Raw genomic sequence first — 10,119 nt, forward strand, 5'->3', positions numbered from 1 at the left:
ACTTCCTCCTCCACTGGTAACCATCAGTTTGATTTCTATATCTATGAGTCTGTTTCTTTTTTGTTATATTCACTAGTTTGTTTTATATATTTTTAGATTTCACATATAAGTAATGTTATTGAGTATCTGTCTTTCTCTGATTTATTTCATTTAGCATAATACCTTCCAAATCCATTCATGTTGTTGCATATAGTATAATTTCATTCTTTTTTAGGGCTGAGTAGTATTCCAGTGTGTGTGCATGCATGTGTGTGTGTGTGTGTGTGTGTGTGTGTGTGTATCACATCTTCTTTATCTATTCGTGTTTTGATGGACACTGAGGTTGCTTCCATATTTGGCAATTGTAAATAATGCTGCTGTGAATATTGGGATTCATGTATCATTTCGAATTAGTGTTTTTGGTTTTTTCAGATATATACCCAAGAGTGGAATTGCTGGATCACATGGCAGTTCTATTTTTAGTTTTTTGATAAATCTTCATACTGCTTTCCACAGTTGGTCACCAATTTACATTCATACCAACAGTATATGAGGGTTCCTTTTTCTCTACATCCTCGCCAACATTTGTTACTTGTGGTCTTTTTGATGATCACCATTCTGACAGATGTGAGGTGATATCTCTTTGTGGTTCTGATTTGCATTTCTCTGATGATTAGTGATATTCAATATCTTTTCATGTGCCTGTTGGCCATCTATATGTCTTCTTTGGAAAAATGCCTATTCAGTTCTTTTCCCTATTTTTAAATCAGGTTGTCTGGGTTTTTTTTTAATTTATTTAATTGGAGGCTAATTACTTTACAATATTGTAGTGGTTTTGCCATACATTGACATGAATCTGCCACGGGTATACACATGTTCCCCATCCTGAACCCCGCTCCCATCTCCCTCCCCATCCCATCCCTCAGGGTCATCCCAGTGCACCAGCCCTGAGCACCTTGTCTCATGCATCGAACGTGGACTAGCGATCTGTTTCACATATGATATTATACATGTTTCAATGATATTCTCTCAAATCATTCCACCCTCACCTTCTCCCACAGAGTCCAAAAGTCTGTGTCTCTTTCGTTGTCTCACATATAGGGTCATCGTCACCATCTTTCTAAATTCCATATATATGCGTTAGTATACTGTATTGGTGTTTCTCTGACTTACTTATAACAGGCTCCAGTTTCATCCACCTCATTAGAACTGATTCAAACGTATTCTTTTTAATGGCTGAGTAATACTGCATTGTGTATATGTACCACAGCTTTCTTATCCATTCATCTGCTGATGGGCATCTAGGTTGCTTCCATGTCCTGGCTATTATAAACAGTGCTGCGATGAACATTGAGGTACACGTGTCTCTTTCAATTCTGCTTTCCTCAGTGTGTATCCCCAGCAGTGGGATTGCTGGGTCATATGGTAGTTCTATTTCCAGTTTTTCAAGGAATTTCCACACTGTTCTCCATAGTGGCTGTAATAGTTTGCATTCCCACCAACAGTGTAAGAGGGTTCCCTTTTCTCCACACCCTCTCCAGCATTTATCGTTTGTAGGCTTTTGGATAGCAGCCATTCTGACTGGCATGAAATGGTACCTCATTGTGGTTTTGATTTGCATTTCTCTGATAATGAGTGATATTGAGCATTTTTTCACGTGTTTGTTAGCTATCTGTATGTCTTCTTTGGAGAAATATCTGTTTAGTTCTTTGGCCCATTTTTTGATTGGGTCTTCTATTTTTCTGGAATTGAGCTGCAGGAGTTGCTTGTATATTTTGAGATTAATTCTTTGTCAGTTGCTTTGTTCGCTATTATTTTCTCCCATTCTGAAGGCTGTCTTTTCACCTTGCTTATAGTTTCCTTCATTGTTGTTGTGATTTCTCCATTTTCATTTCTAATTTTGTTGATTTGATTCTTCTCCCTTTGTTTCTTGATAAGTCTGGATAATGGTTTGTCAATTTTATTTATCTTCTCAAAGAACCAGCTTTTGGCTTTGTTGATTTTTGCTATGGTCTCTTTTGTTTCTTTTGCATTTATTTCTGCCCTAATTTTTAAGATTTCTTTCCTTCTTCTAGCCCTGGGGTTCTTCATTTCTTCCTTTTCTAGTTGCTTTAAGTATAGAGTTAGGTTATTTAGTTGACTTTTTTCTTGTTTCTTGAGGTAAGCCTGTATTGCTATGAACCTTTCCCTTAGTACTGCTTTTACAGTGTCCCACAGGTTTTGGGTTGTTTTCATTTTCACTAGTTTCTATGCATATTTTTATTTCTTTCTTGATTTCTGGGTTTTTGCTGTTGAGTTATATGAGCTGTAAAACTATAAAACTTTTAGAAATAAACATAGGAAAAATTCTTTGTGACCTTGGGATTTATTTCTTGTGGCTGTATGACTGAGGGTCATATCAATTTGACCTATTGACCAATTTAACCAAACTGATGTTTATCATTCCAACCAACACAGCAGAATACATATATATTTCAAATGCACGTTAAACACCTGCCAATATATACCATATTTGGGGCCAAGCAGATTCTTTACCGACTGAGCCACAGGGATGGCCATCATTAGTCATTGCTAAATCACTTCAGTCGTGTCCAACTCTGTCCTACCAGGCTCCCCTGTCCCTGGGATTCTCCAGGCAAGAACACTGGAGTGGGTTGCCATTTCCTTCTCCAATGCATGAAAGTGAAGAGTGAAAGTGAAGTTGCTCAGTCGTGTCCGACTCTTCACGACCCCATGGACTGCAGCCCACCAGGCTCCTCCATCCATGGGATTTTCCAGGCAAGAGTACTGGAATGGAGTGCCATTGCCTTCTCCAATCATTAGCCACTAGGGAAATGCAAATCAAAACTACATTGAGATACTGCTACTGCTACTTCACACTTGCCAGAACAACTATAATCAAAAAACAAACAAGAAAGTTTTGACAAAGTTGTGGGAAATCTGGAAGCCTCATACATTGTAGAATTGTGCAGTCACATTGTAAAACTGGTTGGCAGTTCATTACTGTATGACCTAGGAATCTTATTCCTAGGTATATACCCAAGAGAAGTGAAAATAGAAGTCTACACAAAAACCTGTACACAAATGTTCACCATGTATATAATGTAAAAAATAATACCATCTTGATACATCATAATAGTCAAAAGTGGAAGTAATCTAAGTATCCATCAACTTATGAATACTAGATAAGTAAAATAGCATAGGTACATCTATACAATGGAACATTATTCTGAAAGTAAAAAGGAATGAGGTACTGAGACATGCTGTAACATGGATGAGCCCTGAAAATTATTCTAAGTGAAAGAACCCAGTCACAAAAATACCACATATTGTATGGCTCCATTCATATGAAATGTCAAATAGATAAATCTACAGAGACAAAAAATAGGTTAAATGAATGCCTGCAGCTGGGAGGGTCTGGGGCAGGAGTCCAGAATGTGTGTTTTTTCTCACACCATCACGCAATTTTCCAATTTTCAGTAGATACTGACAGTAGTAGCAGTGTTAGTAGCTCAGTTGTGTCCAACCCTTTGTGACCCCATGGACTGTAGCCCACCAGGCTCCTCTGTCCATGGGATCCTCCAGGCAAGAATACTGGAGTGAGTTGCCATTCTCTTCTCCAGAGGATCTTCCCGACCCTGCAATTGAACCTGGGCCTTCTGTGTTGCAAGCAGACTCTTTACCATTTGAGCTACAGGGAAGATCTGGATACTGACAGGGTGTCCTACAAATTTAACTCAATTCTGACACTATCTACCTTGAGAGAGTGTCAGATCCCACAGGTTAAGGGCTCAGTCCCACAAGACTGTTCCCACCCCACTTCAGATACCCATCACAAATCCAGATTGCTACTTGTGCTTCTAACCACTGACTATAAGTTGAAGGTTCCCACAACCCCCTCCTCAGGTTCAATTCATTTGCTTGAGGGACTCACAGAACTAAGAAAATCAGTTTACTTACTAGATTACTGGTTTATTGTAAAAAGGATGTAACTCTGGAATGGACAGATTGGAAGAGATGCTAAGTGCCAGGTATGTGGAAAGATGCATGGAGCTTCCATGCTCTCAGACACACCCATCTCCCCACATCAACCCAGAAGTTCTCTAAAACCTGACCTTTCAGGGTTTTATGGAGACTTCATTACATAGATATAACTGATTAAATCATTGATTCTTAGTGATTGAACTCCATCCTCCAGCTCCCATCCCTTCCCCAGAGGTCAGGGAGTGGGGCTGAAAGTTCCAACTCCTTAACCATGGTTGGTTTCTTGGCAACCAGCCCCCACCTTTAGGTTACTTAGGGGTTTTCCAAAAGTGGTGGCTCAGATGGTAAAGAATCTGCCTGTAACACAAGAGACCTGGATTTGATTCCTGGGTGAGGACAATCACCTGGAGAAGGGAATTGCTACCCACTCCAGTATTCTTCTCTGGAGAATTCCATGGGCAGAGGAGCCTGGCAGGCTACAGTCCAAGGGGTTGCAAAAGCATTGGACATGACTAAGCAACTAACACGCTTCCAAAAGTCACCTCACTAACATAAACTCAGGTATGGTTGAAAGGGGCTCCTTATGAATGGCAAAAGGCATTCCTATTGCTCAGAAAATTCCAAGGAGGTTGGGAGCTTTGTGCCAGGATCCAGGGACAAAGATCAAATATATTTCCGATTATACAAGGGGATGATGGCTAAAGGGTACAAGGTCTGTTTTGGGAGGTGATGAAAATATTCTAAAATGTATTGTGATGGTGACTGCACAGCTGTGTAATTATACTAAAAATCATTGAATTATACATTTAAAAAACAACAAAAATAAATGAATTACTGATATACAGAATAATCTGAATAAATCTCCAGTGAAAGAATATAAATCCAAGAAGTTGTATCCTATATAATTCTATTTATATAACATGGGGTCGCAAAGAGTCGGACACGACTGAGTGACTGAACTGAACTGAACTGAACATCCTTGAAATGACAAAATTATAGCAATGGGGAGCAGACTAGTGATTGATAGGAGTTAAGGAGGAGTCAGGGGTGGGAGGAAAGCCGGTATACTGTAAAAAATCAACATAACTGATACTTGTGGTGATGGAAGTTTTCAGTACCTTGACTATATCAATATCATTATCCTGGTTGTAACACTGTATTAGAGTTTTGCAAGATATAACCATTAGGGTAAACTGGGTAAAGGATACACTGAATCTTTGTATTACTTCTTGCAACTGTATGTGAATCTATAGTTATCTTAAAATTCAAAGTTTAATACAAAAAATGTAAAATGGCATAAGGGATATAAAAGCACTGTCTTAGTTCATTCAGCCTGCAAAACAAAAGATCACAGACAAGGTGGCTTATTAAGAACTGAAACCTATTTCTGGCCATTCTGGAAGCTGGTAGTCCAAGATCAAGGTGCCCTCACGGTTAGGTGAGAGCCCTCTTCCTGGTTCAGGGTCAGCACCTTATCACTATGTCCTCACATTGTGGAGTAGGGCAAGGGAGCTCCCTGGGGTGTCTTTTATAAGGGTACTAATCCCATTCATAAGGGCTCCACCCTTATGACCTAATCACCTCCCAAAGGCCCCACCTCCAAATACCATCATATTGGGGATTAGGATTTCAACATATGAATTTGAGGGGACACAAGCATTCAGACCATAACAAGCACTCTGTAAATTCTAAAATTAAAAAAAATATTATCATTATTATCATTATACCTCTTTTACAAGAATGAATAACATGGACTAGCATGACTTTTTTCATTCACTAATTCAAAAACACTTATTGAGCCCACTATATTCAAGGAATAGGTTAGATGCTGTAGGACACACACCACCATGAATTTATGGTAAAATCACAACTGTTGCCATGTTGCAAATTTTGAGTGAGCCTGGGTCTTTTTTTATGAAATGTCAACCAGTTGAAATATAAACATACTTATGTTTGGGGGTGGTATATTTTTATTTTACTGATAATCACTAATAGCTCTAATCAAGACAAAGTGTTCTTGAGAGTTCTCTGGCTTTCTAGAGGTTGGAATTTGGCACTTTCACTGCTGTGGCCTGGATTCAATCTCTGGTCAGGGAACTGAGATCCTATGCTGTGAGCCGTGTGGTGCAGCCCACCACCCCCCAAAAAGATCAAGAGTTCTTGACTTATTATCTTTCACAACTCTTCTACCTAACTACACACTTGATTTCTCCACTTAGATATCTTGCTCTCAAACCTCAAAAGTACTAAACTGAACTTTTGGTCTTACTCGCCACATCTGTCTCTCCATCACTAGTCTTCTGCATCTTAATAATCTACTGTGCTTGTTCAATCCAGTAAGGTAGGCATAATCTTCCTCTTACCTTCACCTCCCACAGGTCTTTGGTGAACCCACCAATGACTCCATCTCCACAGTTACCATGATATTCCAAGCCATTATCCTCTCTCCCTGTACTACACCACAGCTTCCTGACAGGTCTCTCTGCTTCTACTGGTGCCCCACTCATCCATTCTCCACACCCCAGCTAGAGTGATGTTATCAAAATTTAAATTATGTCACTCTCCTACATAACCCCTTTATTTGTGACCCCTTTTATGTAGAGTAACATCCAAATTGCACCATAGCCTACAGTACCTGGAGACCCTGCCTGCCTCTCCATCTGCTGTCATATTTACCTTTTTTTCCACCATCATTCAGTCATACACTGGCCTTTCAGTTGCTAGAATATATAACTAGCTCTCCCCAGTCCAGAGGTGCTGGGTATACACTGTTTCCTTTGCCCAAACACTCATCCTCAGGTTCCCCCAGGGCTGGCCCCCTCTCCTCCTTTAGGTCTCAGCTGTGCCATAATTTCACATAAACGGGAAATGGGGCAGCAATCTGGTTAGAGCTATGAAAGAGGAGTACCTAGGGGACTTGTCTCAAGGCTGCATTTGCATAGCAAACACACTGTCTTTACTTAGATTAAGTATAAATCAATAAAAAATGTCAATGTTTTCTTAAAATGCTTTTATTCATACTTTATGTAAGATTAAGAGAGCATCATCTGCCCATAAAAATATAATTTGAATTGCTTTGGGGGAATGACCAAGCAGTTCCAACTAGTTGAAGAAGTAGACAGGACTAAAGAGTTTTTTTCATTTTATCTTGAAAGGGATGAGGGTCTGTTTGCATTGTTTAAGTAGGGTCATGACATGGTCCAACTTATGTGACTAGATGAGGAGAGACTAGCAACCGAAAAGCCAGTAAAACATAATTGTGCTGTGCTGTGCTTAGTCTCTCAGTCGTGTCCAGCTCTTTGTGGCCCTACGGACTGTAGCCCGCCAGGCTCCTCTGTCCATGGAGATTCTCCAGGCAAGAATACTGGAGTGGGTTGCTATGCCCTCCTCCAGGGCATCTTCCCAACCCAGGGATTGAACCCAGGTCTCTGGCATTGCAGGAGGTTTCATTACCATCTGAGCCACCAAAAAGAATAATTATTAGAGTTAATATTTATCAAGCATTTTAATGTGACAGGTACTATTCTAAGGGCTTGCCATTTATTCCAGTGCTTTATGTATATTAATTCACTTAGTCTTCACAACTATCCAATTATTAGAATTCTCACTTTAAAGATGAGGAAACAAAGGCTTAGGGAGACGACTTACTCAAGAATTACAAAACTAGCAAGCAGCATAGACAAGATTCAAACACAGAATCTAGTTCAAAACCCACGCTCTTCATCAGCATGATTTAAGCTCCCCTTTTCTACAACAGATTACAGCAATATCACAGGCTTGAAATTGCAAGGGTCTGACACAATGGCAATGTCTAGATTTCCAATGGCAGAAAGGTGGTAAGCTGCATGAGAGAGATTTAGGAGGTAGAACTGGCAATGTGAGGGAATCACTGTAAATCATCAGGGAGAGAGGAGTGTAAGGTGACTCATATTTCTGACTTGCCTAACTGGATAGTTGATGGTGCCAGTCATAGAGATGGGAAATACAAAATTCTGATAGAAAAGAGAGAAATCACCAAATACTTCACAGTTGATGTGCCTGAGGAACAAAATAATTGCCAGACTGCAATCTAAGATACTAGTCTGGAGTTCAAGAAAGACATCTGGGCTAAAAATGTAGATTTTTGGAGTCCTGATACAAGTGCTGATACAAGTCCTGATATGAAGCATCACTATGAACAAAGCTAGTGGAGGTGATGGAATTCCAGTTGAGCTATTTCAAATTCTAAAAGATGATGTTGTGAAAGTGCTATACTCAATATGCCAGCAAAGTTGGAAAACTCAGCAGTGGCCACAGGACTGCCAATCCAAAAGAAAAACAATGCCAAAGAAAGTTCAAACTACTACACAACACAACTGCGCTCATCTCACACATTAGCAAAGTAATGCTCAAAATTCTCCAAGCTAGGCTTCAACAATATGCGAACTGAGAACTTACAGATGTTCAAGCTGGATTTAGAAAAGGCAGAGGAATCAGAGATCAAATTGCCAACATCTGCTGGATCATAGGAAAAAGCAAGAGAATTCCAGAAAAACATCTTCTGCTTCATTGACTACACTAAAGCCTTTGTGTGGATCACAACAAACTGTGGAAAATACTTAAAGAGATGGGAATACCAGACCACCTTACCTGCCTCCTGAGATGCAGGAGATCAAGAAGCAACAGTTAGAACTGGACATGGAACAATGGACTAGTTCCAAATTGGGAAAGGAGTACATAAAGGCTGTATATTGTCATCTTGCTTATTTAACCTAAATGCAGAGTACATCATGCGAAATGCCAGACTGGATGAAGCACAAGCTGGAATCAAGATTGCAGGGAGAAATATCAATAATCTCATACATATAGATGATAACTACCATTATGGCAGAAAACAAAGAGGAACTAAAGAGCCTCTTGATGAAAGTGAAAGAGGAGAGTGAAATAGCCAGTTTAAAACTCAACATTCAAAAAATTAAGATCATGGCATCTGGTCCCATCACTTCATGGCAAATAGATAGGAAACAATGGAAACAGTGACAGACTTTATTTTCTTGGGCTCCAAAATCACCGCAGATGGTGACTACAGCCATAAAATTAAAAGATGCTTACTCCTTGGAAGAAGTGAAAGTCACAGTCGTGTCCATCTCTGCGACCCCATGGACTGTAGTCCATGGAATTCTCCAGGCCAGAATACTGGAGTAGGTACTCTTTCCCTTTTCCAGGTCCATGGAAGAAAATGCTATGACAAACCTAGACAGCATATTAAAAAGCAGAAACATTACTTTACTGACAAAGGTCTGTCTAGTCAAAGCTATTGTTTTTCCCAGTAGTCATGTATGGATGTGAGAGTTGGACCATAAAGAAAGCTGCGTGCCAAAGAATTGATGCTTTTGAATTGTGGTGTTGGAGAAGACTCTTGAGAGTCCCTTGGACAGCAAGGAGATCAAACCAGTCAATCCTGAAGGAAATCAGTCCTGAACATTCACTGAAGCACTGATGCTGAAGCTGAAACTCCAATACTTTGACTACCTGATGTAAAGAAGGAACTCACCGGAAAAGACCCTGATGCTGGGAAAGACTGAAGGCAGTAAGAGAAGGGGACAAGAGAGGATGAGATGGTTGGATGGCATCACCGACCTGATGGACATGGCTTTGAGCAAGCTCTGGGAGTTGGTGATGGACAAGGAAGCCTGTCCTGCTGCAGTCCATGGGGTCACAAAGAGTCAGACATGACAGAGGGACTGAACTGATACAAGCGTTAAAGGCTTAAGAAGAGCACATGGTATAAACAAAGAGCACTGAGTACAGAACCTAAGGAACATCATCATTCAGGGAGTTCGTACATAAAAGGTATCCAGCAGAGAAGACATTGGGAAATGGTCATAAAGCTAAGATACCAGGAGAGTGGAGTCATGGGAGCCCAGGATGGAGTTGCAACCATGACAAAAGCGTCTTCAACCCCAGTAGAAAGTAGGTTGTATAAGGCCATGGAACATGTTTGTTTTATTCACCAGTGTATCGCCAGGGCCAAGGGGCCTGGCATACAGTAGTTACTCAAAAACATTCTCTGAATATACCTAAGAACACAAACCAACAGTATCTAATACCACAGACTTCTGGGAAGACAAACACCGAGAAGTGTCCCTTTTATCTAGTAACAAGATGATCTTGTCC

This window comes from Capra hircus (genome assembly GCF_001704415.2).
Source record: "Capra hircus breed San Clemente chromosome X unlocalized genomic scaffold, ASM170441v1, whole genome shotgun sequence".
Classification (NCBI taxonomy): domain Eukaryota; kingdom Metazoa; phylum Chordata; class Mammalia; order Artiodactyla; family Bovidae; genus Capra; species Capra hircus.